Source organism: Miniopterus natalensis, chromosome 13 (genome assembly GCF_054644295.1).
Source record: "Miniopterus natalensis isolate mMinNat1 chromosome 13, mMinNat1.hap1, whole genome shotgun sequence".
Lineage (NCBI taxonomy): Eukaryota > Metazoa > Chordata > Mammalia > Chiroptera > Miniopteridae > Miniopterus > Miniopterus natalensis.
In genome coordinates, this window is record NC_142093.1 from 5809122 (window position 1) to 5827711 (window position 18590).

Genomic DNA, 18590 nt, shown 5'->3' on the forward strand with positions numbered 1-18590 from the left:
ACTCATGAGTCACAAATCATTCCTGTGGGAAGTACTTCTAAAAGTATATAATTAACCTCAAACAAAGGCAAGTGAAGGACACCTTTCAAAGGGAGCCATTTCCGCACTGTAGAATTAGTTCACTTTTCTTTCTTTTCCAAATACAAAATGACTTTCTTTGATCCTGCTCCCACACACTAATTCAAATAAACCATGCAGTTGAAGCTTTTTAAATACTGAAATACGATGTTTGGAAGGTCACATTAACATCTGAAAATGGTTCTTCAACATTTTACAAATACTTCGAGATTTTGCACACAAATTCACTAGCTTTACAATTTTTTATTGTCAGAATTCCCTAATAACTGAAACTTAGAAGACTACAAAATGCTGAATGTGTTGCTCTCTTGTCTTCAGCATCATCAACCATGCGTGGAGACGTAGCTAAGGAGAGATGTCAATATTCCCATCGAGAGAGAGCAAAGGGAGTCATCATTTCACCTAATCTTAAAATAGGAGCTAAATTCAGTGAAAAGAATTTTGGCAAGGTGAAATGATAAATATTTCACTATACAAAGAATCAAATAAATTAGCAGAGTAAATGAGTCAATCTTTTAAGATGTCCAGAGGAGGACCCTGGGATTGTTCCACCCCTGACTTGCTTCTTGGCACAGTCTACACAGCAGATGTGCCCAGTGAACACCATTCCTACCAGGCCATTACCAACGTTGCCAACTCGGTCTCAGAAAAAAAAAGTGTTCTCTTTTGGAAACTGACAAAACATTCTTGAGAGTTCCAGGGTATGTGTCAAACACTGACTTGGATCAACAGATAAGCAGAAGATTAACACGCATGCAAATATGCATCGTCATAGATGCTTCAGCCCTATCATTTCTACATCTGGCCCCACATTAGAATCACCCAGAGATATTTAAAAATTCATATTCCAAGGCCTTGCTCCAGGTTCAGGATTTCTTGAGACTAGTGCTGAGGGGAATGAGAGCCATAGCAACACCTGAGGTTTTCTCATGTTCAAAACTACATGGCAAGCAAGAGTGAGAACCAGAAGTCAAGAATCCTAATACCAAAGATATTTAATCACCATATTAATCGCCATACCACACAACTTTCTCTCAGATTAAGTGACTGGGTTACATGATTCCTAGGCCCACCTCCTCCCCTTCTTCCTTTCCAACCGTTGCCAATGGCAGTTAGCACAAAATCAGCTCCCTCACCATGGCCGAGAGGCTGGGCCTGCTATCTGGGCCTGCGGCACATGCAGTCATACAGGGCCTCACAATTAGAAGGACCTGTGCTTGGTTTAATGCTCTGTTGTCAACATCTTGAAATCCTTAATAATTTCTTACAAAGAAGTCCTATATTTTTATTTTGCACTAGCTCGCAAGTCATACAGCCGGTCAAGCGCAAAGGGGCCCCATGATGTGGTCCCAGCTTACTCCCATCTCATGTCCTTGGCTATCCTTTTCCTTCACTGCACTCCAGCCACCTTGGCTTGCTTTCTGTCCCTTGCAAATGCTGAATTCACCTCTATCTCTTAGCCTTTGCACCTGCTGTTTCATCTATTAAGAGCATGAGGTCACTGCTTCGGAGGCCTGGCCCCACCATCATAGCTCACTCTTAGCACTGCTTATTGTATTACCTATTTTGTTTTCTTCATAGCCTTTGTCAGCATCTGAGAAGACACTATTTATTTATAGCTTAGTATGCATGTTAATAGTCTATTTCTTCCCACTGGATGTAAGCATCTCAAAGGCAGGGATTTTATCTGCCCCACTCACTGTTGTATCTCTAGCTCCCCAATACCTGTTACATACCTGACACAGAGTGAGTGTGCAATACGTATGTGTTGACTAACTTACCAAACAACTAACTGATTCTGATGCCCTGAGGGCCTAAATATACTTTCACAGTCTCTGTTGCATTAATGATATACTCTGAGCAATCCCCATGCTCTGTGGTGGGTCTGGAGAGCCTACAGTTTAGTCAAACGCAGAAACCAGTCATTTCCTCCAAATCAGCCTCAATTTCTGTTATTTCCTAAGTTTTATTAAAGATCAAAATTAAGGCGAGGACAATATATCAGCATGTGGAGAGACGAGCTTTCCATCACTCAAAGTCATTCAGCAAGCGTGTAGATTGCCTTGTGGATGATAACATTCCTGTCACTGGGCGAGCCCAAGCAGAGGTCCAACAGGAACTTGTCCAGGATTCAGCAAAGAGGACTGTTTCTAGTGGCGAGTAGAGTTTGAGACTGCTAAGTCCCCTATGATTCTGAAGTTTATATTTTTGAAGGTGGAGAATACTTAGAATGTCAGGTATGTCTATACAGTGTTAACAATGAGGGTGAGGGCTTTGTGACATTTGATGGTACGCTCCAGTAACAACCCTGCGCTCAGTTACCCCTATTGCATACAAGATATACACACAAATATATTAAGTGGGAAAACTATCCCTAAATATTTCCTAAATCAGTGTTTAATATGCCCTCAAACAGAATCTAGAAAAGCTAGGTCAGAACATGAGACCTAGCTTCAGAAACTATACAAGATCTCATACATCCCTTAATTATAAATTTAGGTCTCAGGATCCAACCTCCTCTGACTAACACCGAAACAATGGCAATGTGCTTAATGGTGTTTGCAAAGAGAGGACGATAGGGCTCAAAAGGGTACCTTGACTCTTAGCCTATTCCCTGCCACGTGGCACAGAAGGGAGAGAAGGTACTACTTGTACTCCTGCCTTTTAATCACATTGATCCTTACTGGTAACAAAAAGGAAATGTGTCCCAATCAATGTCCTGGGAATTGAGCCATCAAGTTATCAATCTCTTCCAGGAGGGACCGGAGTAGAGGAGAACTGAAAAGACTGAAGAGGCATAGAAGACGATGAGAGGAGACAACCTCTCCTGCCATCATAGATTTTAAAGTACGTTGAAATGTATTTCTAAGCCTCAGTAATATAAGCTAATTAAGGAGAAAGCGGCTCAATGTATAAAGTCTGAATTATGATAAATTTCAAAGAACTTAAGAGAGGTGGGTAAAGCTACTTAGGGGCTCTGCTTCAATAAACGACAACAAAAGATTTCCAAGTTCGAAAAGCGAGTTTCCTTGAGTAGATAGAGACCCTGGCAATTTTGTATGCTCTTAATTTGGTAAGCAAATCTGTTCCTTATAAATTGAACAAGAGTGACTGCAGATTTTAAACCAGTGAGGACCGAATCCCTATATAGGACATTTCTCCTCCCCTTAGCAGAGAACCATTCTGGAGTCAATGCTATATTCATAGACCCTCAGCTACTGGGTAATTTGAACTATGAAATCCCCATAGCACCTAGAGAAACATTTGAAACCAGTGTTTCAGTTAGGCAACATGCCTCTCCATGACAGCTTGATCTAAGAGATCTCCCGGTGTTAAGGGCATGATGGAAAGTGTATTTTAAATATTATTAGAATTCTTATAAGTGACTGAGCAATCCTGAAAGGTTTGGATCCCAAATGTTGACAAGTTGACAATCCTCCAGGAAAGGCAGCTAAGTGTTGCAGAAAGAGAGTGGACTTTAAATTTGACATACTTGAATGCCAACTCTGCTATTAGCTCCCAGGGGAAACTCAGGCACAACATTTTGACAGATTTCATCTGGTGAACGAGGGAAGAACCCTTTCTTCAAATGGCTGGGAGCAACAAATGGAATAAAAAAGGTAAGCTGAGGCAGGGGATCTCCTTAAACTATCATTACATAGTTTGTAATTCACACTACAGCTTTATCTTTAAGCATCTTCATTAAAGAATGTAAAAGCTGGAAGGAATCATGAAAATCATTTCATCTGATGCTTTCATTGTAACATGAAAACCTGAGTCTTGCCCAGTGCCATATTGATAACTTTAGAATAGCATAAGGACATGAACCCAAGATCACCTTTTTGGGGGTTCTTTTTGCTACTCTTATGGGGGCCAAGTCCTCAGGACAAAGGCTGCATTAAGCAGCAAAGGTAAAAGGAAATCATCTCAATCCAAATTCTTACATAGTCCAGCCTGTCCTGCTTGGTAGTAATAAAAAAAAATAATAGCTCCATTTGTTGAGCCTTTGCACTGGACACTTTACCTTACCTGCCCCAACCCCTGTCCATTCACACAACAGCCGTGCCTTTACAGACAAGGAAGCTGTCACTAGCAGGTGTCAGGAATGCCCTCAAGGTCACACAGCTGGTACCAGACAGAACCTGGACTCTGCTCTTTTCAAGTAAGAGAGGGGAGAGAATGGGAAACCTTAAAGGAAATAAATTTTGCAGGAAGTGACAGCAACCCTGGCAGCTTTCCGGAGCAGAGAGCCCCCACGCTGCTGGCACCCGCCGCAGAGGTTCTGTAACCCTGGCCTGTGAGGGGCGCGCCAGTGTGCTGCAGGTGCAGACCAGAGGGGGAAGCTGCTGCTGCCGCCTGCGAATCATTATCTTAAAAAAGAAAAAAAAATCACTGTGCTGCTCACTGCAGAGAATAAAAGGCAGTGTCTAGTTTTCAGAAAATCAGAATTGGATATCAGCCAATCCAGCTTGAGGAGCAAAGGGAAAGAGTCTGCTGCAGAGGATTCAATAATGAAATGCTACGTGCATTTGGGCCAGATGTATGGGGAAAAGTGAGGGACCAATGGCAGAGTCCTTAGCCCTGAGACTGTCTTCAGTAACTGGACAGTGGGGTTTACAGTGAAGGCAAGTCCTACAGAACAGTCCCTTGACAAGGAATATAAGAAAAATCCTCCAGCAGAAAAAAGAAAGGAGAAAAAACAATACTGAAGACTCCACAGCTATTTTTATCTTGGGTCCAGCTCTCCGTTTGGAGTTTTCTCCCAGCAGCAACCCTACCAAGCACACGCACTGTTCTACAGAAAACATTTGTCTAATCAGGATTTTGTTATTGGTCCATCTGTTCAACAGGATTGCTCGTCACCTCAAAGTTAACTGAAATCTGTTTGCTATCAACAAATTACATAAGAGCCTAGTAAATATTTTATGAATAGAATTATAAATATTTCCTCCTCTGTTCACAGGAATAAGTAATATTTACTCATTCCTGCCACCTCTATAGCCTGCTTGGCTGCCCTTTGTAGGCGATCGAGAGGACATCTTCAGAGCTGCTGTGGCTCGCCATGAAGGGCAGAGAAATTTCCAGACCCCAGGGCACCACTGTCTCCCATGTGTCAAAGGGTCTAATGAATTGGGAGAGGCAACATGTTCACCACGATATCAGGTTAACAGGGAAAAAGAAAATCTAATAGGGAAATTACAATTGTCTTCAGAGATTATATGAATGAATGCAGACGTAAGAGCTAGACAGACCTGGGTTTGAATTTGGCTCCGTCAACCTACTCACTGTTGCCTTGGGAAGGTTACTTAATGTCTTGCAGTCTCAATTCTCTACTCAGGGTTGTTATCATCTGGTAACCAAGGTGCCCAGAACACAGCTGCACATGTAGCAATAATAATAGCAATGATGATATTAGTGGTAGCTTTTGTTGAGTAATCATTCAATACATTTTAGTTGCCTTTCCCAACCTTCTCTCTTCTTTCCAACCTCCTTTCAATGTGTTTCCTGAATTAGGCAGAAAGACTAGCTGACCTCTGGAGAATCTTCTGGCTCCAAGGTTTCAGATAGGACATTGTTGCTACATTAGTTACTGGCCCCACGTTAAAAAAGGTGTGTGGTGGAAGAAGAATGCTTCCTAGGAATGACATCTCAGAAGATGTGTCCAGCATTGTCCTTTTCACAGTGTGGTATAGAGATATTTAAGGTGGGAATGGATGAATACCTAGATGGAAAAACATCCAGTCTGGGACACTGAATTGCAATGAACAGCTGAGGACTGAATCCAGACTTATAGCAGCGCAGGTTTGTGTATTGGCCCTGAAAAGGCAGCCGTGGGAGAGGGGAACCAAATGAGGCGCAGGACACCCCTCCTTCAGTGGAAAGGGCAGATCCGCATTTTCAGCCACCAGGGAATTTTTTGTCTGGACCAGGAGCTAAACACACAATACTTGAAAATGAGCAGTTTCCTGGGTTCTCACCACTCAGCCCATTCAGCAAACAGGTCTCCTTTCCATACCCAGGCCTGTCCTCTGCCTTTCTGCTTGCTAAGGGCGCCTTCACACTTGTAACACTTTTCAGCACATGCAGATTTAAAACTCTTCTGCTGGGTTCTTTAGGATCTCTGCAGTTTGAAGCAAGCTGAGAGAGGGGTGGCATTCCTGTCTGTGAATTGCTCCCTGGCATAGAAGAGGTCTTAGTCAAGGCTTTGCATCTTCCTGAGTGCTTCCTAAGGATTTGGGCCTGTTCTGGGAAGAAGACATTAAGTATTTGTAAGTGAGTGTGTGCATGTGTGTGCGTGCATGAATGCTCATGTGTGGAGCAGGGGAAAGTGTAGTGAAGGAAAAATACTTGATCTGAAGCCTTGCCACATAATCTAGTGGGTTGATCAAAGTTAATATATAGGGTACCAAGTTATGTGGCCAAAACGAGAATGTGGACCAACAGATGAAGTGGTCAGGAAGAGTTTGTTGAGAGTTAGGGTTCAGATTAGTCTATTAGAAATGCAATTAGTGTAGACCAGGTGCTAACCTGCCACAACTAAGCATGTAAGATTTGTCTCCATTTACAAGCTGAGAGCTGACAAATATTTCTTAGCAACCAGAGTGAATAAGTGGAGGAGCTGTTGTAAAGTCTAGAATTACTTTTCTCTTTCTCAAAGCATTTGCAATGTATGGCCATTTCTCACTTCCATTTTAATGTATAATTCTTCCTGTTTTGCTCCTACCCTATGCTATCAATCCCACTACATGTTTTCTGGCTTTTTTGTAAATTAATTACCATTTCAAGCCCCAATTTGTTGTCAGTTTTTCAAGAGGTCTAAGAAAAATGCTATATATCCCACCTATTCCATCATTCCGTTTCATAGTAGATTGCCTGGTTTCATGTGAGCTCACTGCAAACCATGATCACAGGAATGTGCTCATGAACATTCACCCCACTTAAAGCTGAGACCTCCAGCACATATTGGGAGATAGCTGACCATCCACATTCTCCACATGCATCATGCTGACGAGCCCTACATGCTGTCTTTGCATTTACCAGGGATTGTGAGCATTGAGAATTTAACCTGACAAACTTCAGTAGGTAAGGAGATGAAAAGAAAGAGAGAGGGGAAAGAAGGGAAGAGGAGAGGAGGAGAAGTAGAGAGGGGAGGGAAAAGGAAAACTAATGTTCAATTAATTGCCATGATAACTGGTCTTCAGAATGACTCCCCAGTAAACTACACCTCTGTGTTTTCACTTCCTTCTGTAGTCCCTTCTCACAGTAAATTTGAATTGGCCCCATGTAAACAAAAGAATGTACCAGGAATAATATTGTGTGACTTCTATAGCCAGTTCATATAAAACCTGAAGCTCCCATCTTGGTCTCCAGGAGCAATCACTTTATAAATATTCATGTCAACAGTCAGCCGTCATGTAAGCGGTTTGATTGCCCTGGCAATGCCATGCTGTGAAAAATCAAGCCCCCTGGGGCCACCCGAAGGTGCACGGTGGAGAGAGATGCTGGGGAAGGCTGTCGCGCCAGAGGTGGGAGCGAAGAGGCCACCTTGGAGGCAGATCCTCCAGCCCCAGCCATCCCAACCATCGCCCCCGAGCTCAGAGACAAATTGCCAGGCAAAGTCTCCCTGAATTCCTGACCCACACAGGCTCCTGAGCCAAATATATCTGCACCAAGCCAATGGAACATACAGAATAAGTTTTGACTTTTAACATACGAAGAAACTGACATGCAAGTTTGACTGCCTGACAAAGGTAATTGTACCCATATTTTCCCTAGTTGGGAAACTATCAATTCCAATAAGAAAATTAGGAAATCTAGACTCTCAGCAGCAGGTGTAATTTGAAGGAGCATAATAGAAGGAAATGTGGACGTAGCACTTTCTAAATCTAGGTCACATCCATTCTCCTACTCCATCCTCAGAGGACACCCTTCTCAGAATGGAATTTTGCTGCGTACTTTATAAACCAGGAAACTGAGTCAGAGACGAATGGGCTGCAGAACACAGAGCCGCAACGAGTATGCGGTCCTCGCATGGGTTGGAAGGAGCCCTCGCATGCTGGCAGGTAGGCATTATTCCAAGCTCTCCCTCAATCCCAAGGTTGAGTCTGAAATTAGAGCTCGTAACAGAGCTAGCAGCTTGTAGACAGAAACAGGATCACTTCCAGGGGACCAGTTAGGGAAGGGATAAAAAATCCAAGCCCCATGTAATAATCCAGTTTTAACTCCCTGAGCTCCCTCTGAGGAAATGACTTTCCACATATATTTATTGATTATCCCTTGTGCTAGGGCTCCAAGGCTGAGTAAAAACTACCCTTGACTCAAAGAACTGGCAGTGGAAAAAACATTCACACAGACAGAGGACTCCATGAGTGTCAGGAGGGCTGTGCAGAATGTCACAGCAGAAGCTGACCATTGCTTCACCTGAGGGAGCCTGGAAATGAGTTCTGGAATAGATGCTGGCTGAGCTCAGCTTTGCAGGACTGGCAGAGGGGGCCAACCTGAAGGGACTGACTGTCCTCCTTGTGGGGAGACGCTCCACCCTTGGCCTCCCTGCAGATGACATCTAGAGTCCCTTTGCTAAGCCAGCAGAAAGGTATGACTGCCGCTTTCTTTCCATTAAACGTGTCACTGGAGTTACTAGTGCTCTGTCATAATATAAGGCACACATGAGAAGCCTGAGTAGGATGATAAATGGAGGGAGCTGAATTCTCTGTGCACTTTGAAAATAAAGCCCAGATAAAGATACCTCAAACACTGATGGGAAGTTTAATACTTCATTTTTATCTTTCCCTCAAAGCACACTCCATACTCCACTGAACTAGTTCACAGGTCTGGTTGAAAATCTTCCATTTTATGTGGCTCTGCTGGATAGTCTTGTTTACCCCAAATGCTCCTACCTCTCAAGATGAAACTTCATTTCTCATCCCTCTGCAGAGAAGAGCTCTCACTGCTGCTGATTTCAACAAGGCTAAACCCAGACAAAAAGGAACTAAAAGGGGAAGGCGCTGTATCTCCCACCCACAGTTCTCCCCCTTTCCTCCCTGTCTCAGTGTCTCTCTGTCTCTGCCTTCCTTTCCTTTTCTCTCTTCTCTTAGAAACTTAACATTTCCCACTCCCCTTTCTCTTTCTCTTGATCCACCCTTTGAACACCTTTGAATGTAATGAAAAGAAGGCCCTTTCTGAGATAGTCCTGAGGTCAAGTTGGTTCCAATCTGCTCAGTGACGCCCCCCTGCACACACAGCATGCGCATACATACATACGCACACAAACACAACTGCATGACACAGCACCATGTCCTTCGTAGATTCTCCATTTGTTCTCTTCTCCCTCCTCTTTGCCCCCTAAATCCTTGTCTTTTCAAATCCAGCTCATGTTGTAGCTTTTTTAAAAAATCTTTATTGACAGTACTACACACGTCCCCCTTTTCCCCCACTGACCTCTCCTACCCCTCACCCACCCCCCGCCCCAGGCCTTCCCCACAATATTGTCTGTGTCCATGGGTTATGTATATGCACATAAATTATTTGGTTAATATCTCCCCACCCACCCACCCTTGCAAGCAAGTCTCTCCAGTCTTTCCAGGTCACAGACTTCTCCCTCTTTGGAGCTCTGACAGCATCTATTTCTGTCCCATCTTGGCATGAAATAAGCCATTGTCTAGACTTATTCTCTCAATACTTTTCTTCTGAGCAGAGGGATGCTTCTCCTGAGCTAAAATGTCTCAACTGCAGATCATGTGACTCCTGTTCAAGAATCTCAGGTGGCTCCCTGTGGCCTGTAGCAGTGCTCCATTAACTCTGTCAATGAGGCACCCAACGGCAAAATAGAGTGAATTCATACTCTTCATGGTCCTGGGCTATCATCCATGGCCCCTCCCACAAAATTCCCTTAATCACTCATGGTTTCACTTTTTAAAATACAAGCAAATTTTTAACTTCCAATAAAGTTTTCGGTAAATCTGTAGAGGTGAACTCAAATGCACAAGACATGGAAGGAGTTATAGGCAGGAAACAAGCAAACAACGGGATTGGAGGAAAATAAGCATCAACCAGAGCAAAAGCAGAGAGGGTGACGTAAGATGGACTTACAGGGGAATGGGAGTCCAGTAACGAAGGCGCAAGTCAGAATAGCCCAGGCACTGAGAATCACTCGATGTCAAGCTACTGACTCAACAAAATAGGTTTATAAACACAGGGTGGGGCAGAAGTAGGTTTACAGTTGTGAGAATGCAAAACAGTTTATTGTATTATTACTTATTATTATATTATTTTCCATAAAAACAACTGTAAACCTACTTTTGCCCCACCCTGTGTGTGCGTGTATATGCCTTTTTATTTATTTCATTTAAAATACTCACTGCTGTCTGTGCTTCAGTCATCATGTAAAATGCTTACAATCATTTATTTAAAACCTGTAACAATCCTTTGAGAAAAGTAATAGTATTATCCCTATTTAATTAATTAAGAAAAAGGCACAGAAGTTAACCCAAGGTTGCAGAGTTAGAAGTTAATGATTATTTTAAATTTTACCTAGAGCATAGTGAGCTTTTCCAATTCACAAACAAGTATTATTTTCAGCTCCAAAAAAATTATATAGTTTTTCTGACCTGCATATCCATTATTTTTTCATTCATGTTTTTATTTTGTCCCTGCATTTGAAGAAGTATTTCAAATTTATCTTTGGCTTATTTTATTTTTAACGTTCAGCTTCTCTTTTTCCTTCCTTTGAAGATTTTTATTCTAATATTAAATTTTTATTTTCTTAATCTTTTTTATTTTATTTTAGCAGTTCTGTTTTTATCTCTACCTTCATTTTAGGGCCACCTTACACTTTATTAAATGCAGCTAGGAAGGGGTTTCTAAAATTGTCTTCCAGTTACTGGAGTAAAAATTGTTTATTAATATATCTCTACTTCTGGGTATTTTAAATAACTCCACTTTCTTGTAGGTTTGGAGAAACAGTATGTAGAATATCCTTCCAGCCTCCATTCCCCATAAACATACACGCACGCACACACACACATGTACACAGTCCACTTGGGTTTTAGCAGATTTCCGTGCTCAGATGTAGATCTGGAGTGAACACTGACATGCAAGCCTGGAGTCTGGATTTCAAGGCCCAGCACAGTTTAGTGTAGCTCTGGTTGTCTAATTGGAGATGTTCTGTTCTGGGTGTCAAGTTCCCTGACACACTATAGAATTAGAAAAGGCTATAGCTCTTCTTTGAATAAGTATAGTACAGTTAACCCTTAAACAGTATGGGGTTAGGGGACCTGACCTCCAGTGCCATAGAAAACCAGCCTGTAACTTTCGACTCCCCCAAAACTTAATTACTAACAGCCTGCTGTTGACTGGAAGCCTTACTGATAACATAAAAAGACAACACATATTTTGTATGTTATATATGTATTAAATGCTGCGTTATTACAATAAAGTCAGCTACAGAATATATGTTATTAAGAAAATAATAGGAAAAGAAAATGTTTAGTGTATTTATTGGGGAAAAAACCCACATGTAAATGGACCCATGCAGTTCAAACCCATGTTGTTCAAGGATCAACTGTACATAAACGTCTACTCGATGGCTACTCATTGTTCAATAGAGGCAATTGTACAAAAGAAATACTAGGGGAAAGAGAAATGTGTTTCCTAAAAGAAAAAAAAAAAGCCTGGTGTGAGAAAAGGAAGCATTTGATGGAAATGGTGTACCTTGGGGTAGAAGACTCAAAATTCCTTCTAATTTATTTCATACTTAGGAAAACAAACAAAGCCAAGACCCATCAGACCAATGATTAAACAGTAGATGCATTCTACCTCCCACAGTTGGTAAGAATTTAAGGCCACATGATTACATGCTACAGTCCCCCCTTCCAAAAGGAGGTTGATCCTGTTATTGTAGCAGATGGTACTATGCTCAACATCAGAGCAGTCTTCAAAGTGAGATAATTCATGCTGGGTAGTTCATTACATAAATATCTGTCCCATTTCTGCTTTTGGCAATCAAGCATATGAGGAGTTTAGATTTTAACAATGAATCTTATTGAATGATACATATAAAAAGACACCCTAATATCAAATTAGTGTGCCAGTCAGGTAATGGCCAAGTATTACAGAAAAGGGTGAAGCAAGGCCCTCTGGTCCTTCCCAACAGGTAGGAGATGTCTAAGAAGAGGACTTCACTGATCACACTGTGAACACTATTCTCCACCCAATCCTTGTCCTGTTGGAACAGCAGTCTTTATGGTATAGAAATTCTTGGAATGACAATCTCAAAAACACAAAACAATTTGGATGAAAAAGTACAAAAAAGGTCCAGATGGCTTTTCTGCTCTCACCATTGTACATGAGGACGGCTGTCCACAGCAGCCAGAGTGCATCTGTTCACTGTTTCATTCAATTACTTAATTAGAGTAATGTTCTCTCTTTAATTGTCACTATTTTAATAAACCAGAAAAGCAAAGTAAAGTTGCTATTTGATATTTTCTGATAAGTAGAATTTAAGCAAGCAGGAGAAAAGAGTCATCCAGTATCTCACTGAGTCCCAAATACATGCCCATGTCCCTCTTCCCATGGACTTACTTCTCCCATCAGATGCAGAAAGCTTCTCTTTGAGCAGAAAGAACTGGGGGCCAAACTTCTAGTGTTATTCCCTCAAGCAGATCTATCAGTGTGTTGCTGGGAGAGAAAGTCGGCAGCAAGGATCAACATGATTAATCACACTGCTGTTTCCTGAGCTCAGAAAAGTCCTCCCCACATGCTTTGGAAGAGTTGTACACTTGCTAAAACAGGACACAAGTGAGCAAGCCTCAAAATGGAAATCCCCTGGTAAATGAGACATCTAGGAAAACACTGTCAACTTCTTTAGAGTTATGACACTTTTCAGAAACCATTCTGCATCTCCATACATAAACGAATTTATAAGGTTCTGATGAGAAAGGGTCTGTTTCCCCTAAAAATTAAAAGTGATTCTTGGCAGAGAGGCAAGCTTGATAAAATAGCAGGAACCCTCTGAAGGAGAAAACAAAAGAATTACTACAGCTTCCATCTACCATGCATGGGTTATAAACTCAGGATTCTGTAGACCTAGAGACTCCTAGGATCTCAGGGCACATGCCCGGGTTGTGGGCTCCATCCCCAGTCAGGGGCGTGCAGGAGGCAGCAGATCAATGACTCTCTCATCAATGACGCTTCTATCTCTTTCTCTCTCCTTCTCCCTTCCTCTCTCTGAAATCAATAAAGATATATATATATTTTTAAAGACCCAAAGTGACAGAGCCAAAGGGTCAAAAGGAGTGTGTGCCCTTGAAGGAAGTAACAGTTGCAACTTAGTAGAAGTCAAAACAAAACAAAATTTCACCTCGGCTATTTTCATTCTTAACTCTTTCTCTGATATGCATAATTTTTATATTATAATCACCTGGAATTAATAACTAGTTAATTCTATGATTTCAAGAGAATATTTCTCGTGATGCCAGAGAAGCTGGAGGATGGTGTTGGGGGGGGATATGCAGGCCATGAGGTGTGGGGAGAGGAAGCAACACAAAGATTTTTTTCTTTTACTGAATCCAAGAGGAAAGGGGCATGGTTTTAAAGTTAAAATTTTGTTCTGTGTCCCTCCGCACACATTTCAGAAATAGTGTCTTTCTCCTAGATCAACTGCAAATCCATTAATTGCCCTCATAAAAGTTAATAGTTTTGTTATGTGCATATATGCATAACCCATGGGCACAGACAATAGTGTGGTGAAGGCCTGGGAGGTGGGGTGGGTGCAGGGTGGAGGGAATCAATGTGGGGAACAAGGGGGACATCTGTAATACTTTCAACAATAAATATAAATTTTTTTAAAAGTTTGTAGTTCTGCTAACACAGTGGCACTCCCTGGAGGCATCAGGAACCTGCCCGGAAAGAGATCACAGAGACCCACATCTAAGTGGCTTAGAAGTCAGCGTCTGTGTCAGGTCCCTCCCAAGATTCTGACCTGGGCTGCGGCTGCCACCTGCAAACTCCATCTGCTGGGCCCCAAGCAGGCCCTACAACACGGAGATCTGCCATTTGTCCAGTGAAACAAACTGAAATTCATGTTTCAATCTGACAACTTAGTCTTCGGCATTGGTTTACCTTCTGTTTGCACAAAATGTGACTGGGATTTGTTTGATTTTGATGAATAATGGCCTTGGGACTTAGTTTTTAGACCTAATAATGCCATATAGAGATCTGAAAGAATATCTGTTCTATAATTCATAGCAGACTTCATGGGAGTTTAGCCCAGGTATAGAGGTTACAAATCCAAGATTGATCTTAGGAGAACTACATCATTCACATTTCTAGTTGATAGTTGATGTAAATGTTTTCTGTTGGGAATAGCTATGCATCCAGTAAAGATTCTTTTGTTTTAAGAATGGCTTAAACTGTACTAATATTCTTCCTCATTATATAAGACAGTGAAGCTGCCCTGACCAGACCAGCATCTATTATGGCCAATGTTGCCTCTGGTTAGAACTGCCGAACCCATAACCCTTGGCTCAGAGAAGTAGTGCTAGACCAGGTCTTACGCAGAGCTGGTGACTCACTGAAGCAGCATTGGCTCCTGACCCAGAGGCTGGACTCCCATGACCAGCCAGCAGATTCTGAGAGGGTCTATCACTAAAGGCACTGCCAAGTAGAGGTGATAGATATCGACCAGTCAGAGCAGAAAACAACTAACTTTGGGCTAGAAACTCCATAGAGAATTGGCCAGACAGGAACAAGTTGAGAATGGGACAAATCTTTGCAGAGAAGCTAAGATCCCACAAAAAGAGAGATCATGTGGGCCCAAGAGCTGCCCTGGACCCCGAATAGCTCCCCAGTCCTAGAACTCTTCCATGAGCGTTCCACTAGAAACCCTCCTTTTCTCCCTTAAAAACCACCACTTCCCTCCCTTTGTGTAGCATTCTTAATGTTAAGAATTTTCATATTTTTTTGGTCATTTTCTTCTTGGAAAAGACAAGTAGGGAGGCAGCCATTATTATCACCATTGAGTACATGAGGAAAATGGGTGCTTAAACTTAAGGCCATGAAATAACATTGGTATATGCTTAGCACTAGAGGAAGAGATGAAATGAAGAAGAGTTCTCTCTGAAGTCCATGTGCTTGAATGTCTGCTTCCTCACCAGATTGTATTATTTAAGGGAGCAGGCTTCTTTGGACTCTTCACAAAATTAAAGCAATTTTTTTCTTAAAATAATTTCTCAATTTGATCCTCACAACAGCTTCCTGAGCAAAAACCAACCCTCTTCCTTAGAAGCTTCATAAAATTGAAGTGAAAAAAGGTCATAACATCAATTTCAAGTCTTATGTTGAAAAACAAAATATTATCAGTGTCTGGCCATGCTGCTGGCCATTCCTTTTCAAAGGGAAGGCTTTCATTCATGTTATTTATGATGCAGCACCCAAGAAAGGGGAAAATATAGGCAATAATTATTGAAGTAATTATGACTGTTTTAGATAAACTGAAGTTCAAACCAAAGGTGCCACACACCTGTAGTTTTGCAAATTTCCTTAATGTTCTTTTGATTTTTCATAAAAGTGATAATGTCTGATGGGAAAACATTCAAAAACTAAGAAAGATTTAAGTTGAAAAAAGCAAGTCTTCCTCCGTCTCTCCACACCTTTGCCCCGAATCCTACTCCTAGCACCCAGAAGAAGCCACCCTCATCTGCTCCTTGTGGAAAATTAGGCACCTAACATCAAAATTAGGTAGTACGCATCCATAAATACCCTTTTTAAAGTACACAAATGGGATTCTCTCATAAGTAACATTTTGCACCCTGCTTATGTCAGTAACAATATACTTTGGAGAGCTTTCCAGATCAGTACATGTAGCTCTCGCTCATTCTGTTGAATGACAGCTCATTTCCATAAGAGTAAAAAATGGGACTCGCTTTTCCTGATTCTTGGTAACCACTATCATTTGTACCATGCCAGGTAAGTCTCTTCCTTTGAAAATTCAAAACCTAAAGTTGGAAAAGTTCAAAACCTAAAGTTGGAAAAGCTCATATTACCAATTTTAACAACTTAACTTTAAGAACAGTATTTTATCAGTAGCCAGCCATGGCAGGGATTACTCCTTTTCAAAGGAAAGGTTTTCATTCAGGTTGTTTATAATGCTGCACACAAGAAACAGGATAATTCCAAACAGCACCTCTCTTACACACACACACACACAGCACAAATCAAAAGACACAATCGTTTACTGCCTATATTAATGCAACACAAACTTCAATAACTTTTCCTTAGAACTTTTAGCTCAAGATAACTACCCTCAAGTTCACAACGATAAAAATAAAAAGAACAAGTGAAAAAATTTTAAGATACTTCACACTGGAGACAGATTAAATAATCTGCTAGTCATAATTCTCAGCTGTTTTGACAAACACTGACTTTAAAAGACAATTTCTCAACATTCAAGTGTAGCCAGAGATAACAGAATAACATTATTTTCCAAAACTCAGTGAGGGCCTTAAAATGCTGCCTTGTTCAATGCAAAGAATGGAAGAGTTCCAGTTTCGATGAGCCCGACAAAGACAGAATGCTCAGAAACATGCAACTCAGTAGGTTTGCTAGAAAAGAAACCTCATTTAGGTAAAAAGACCAAAACTCCTATTCAGCAAACATTGGCTTTTCTAGAAGTACAGAATCCTAAGTAATCACTTCCCCTAATTATATGGATGTCCTGTTGCTGTGTAATCAACGATAATGGATGGATTCCATAAACTGGAGTACTTTATAAGCCTTTTCAAAGCCAGAAAGCAGCACTGTCCTTTGCAGCCTCTCAAAGGAGGGCAGAGATGGAGAAGATGCCCATTTTCCTGCGTTCAGGCTCTAAAGGCCAACAAAGTTCAATAGCTGTTTATCTACCTGCACAGAACCACCCACATTCATCATGAAATGCCATTCTACAAACCTCACTCAAAGGTGAAAGAAAAATCAGCCAAGAAAGCCAGACATTCAAACTTGAGAAAGCAACAGAGCTAAAATGAAAAAATTGCTTGTTTAATTTGTTTAGGTGTCACATTTTAAGTAATTGCCTTTGCTGTGCCAGGCACTGCCTGTGCTAAGGATCTGAGTATCATAAAACTCGGTTTCAACACCCGAAGAAACACCAGTTTATAGTGAAAGAGAAATGTAAACAACCATTCAGAGTTTTAAATGCCATGATAAAGATGATCCACGGAGCTATGGGAGGACAGAAGAGGGATCCCTAATTCTAAATGCCACATATTACAAGCACACAGAGAAATTATTTTTAAAATACTTACTGGGAAACTGATCACAGTAGTAGGCTTATGAGGGGAAACATGTGACTGAAAGATAGAACTGAGTATAGAGACTTACTTTCATTATGTATATGCATTTTCAACTGTTGAAATGTGTACACTTTGCATGCACTACCTATTCACAAATTAATTAGTTAATTTAAAATCAAATGGTGGGTAAAAGTGATTAAAGAAATTAATCCTTGTCCATGGTAAAAAGCAATTCCTCTCTAATATCTGCTTATTTCCAGCAAAGAAAAATAATACATTAGTACCTATAAATAAATAATGCATTTGAATTTTTATAGGATTGTTTGAAATTCAAAACTTGCACTTTGTAACAAGGTGCCAGGTTTTCATGCAATCAAATAATTCACTTAAAAAATGTGATGCTGGTAATAATGTAAATTGGTATAACCACTTGATAGAACAGTTGCCTGTATCTGGTAAAGCTGAAGATATGCATAACCTATGACTCATTTCCAGGTCTGAATAGATACTCAGGTGGTTCTCAAACTTTAATGTGTGTCAGGATTATCTGAAGGGCTAGCTAAATCTCAGATTGCCAGGCCCCACCTCCAGAGTTTCTAAGTAGCTCTGAGATGTGACCCAACAATCTGTATTTCTAACGAATTCCCAGGTGATGCTACTGCAGATGTGAAGGCTACACTTTGAGAAGAGCTGCTTTAGAGAAATCCATGCATATGTGTACTGGGACTCACGAACAAAGGTGTTCATAGCAGCATTTTTCATAAAACACCAAACTGGAGACAAATCACTATCAAAAGAAGAATGCTTAAGTTGTGGTGAAATCATACAGTAGATTACTAGACAGCAAGGAAAATAAGCTGTAGTTGCCTGCAGTAATATGAACGACTCAATAAAGAGCAAAGAATGCAGCCCAAAGAATATACACAGTATGATTTCATGAGTATAATGTCCAAAAATAGGAAAAGTGAAACTATATCATTTGCAGATGGAAACACAGTAAAAGTATAAAGCAAAACAAGTAAATGGTTATCACATAAACCAAAATACTGGTTACCTCCAGGATGGAATGTGGGGTTACAATTGGAAAGGGTCACACAGATGGCTTCTGGGGCACTAGCAATGAACTATTTCTTAATTTGGGTAGTGATTATGCCAGTGTTGGGTCGATAATTATTCGTTAAATTGTGCAAGTATGTTTAAGGCACTTTTCTTTATGCATGTTGTATT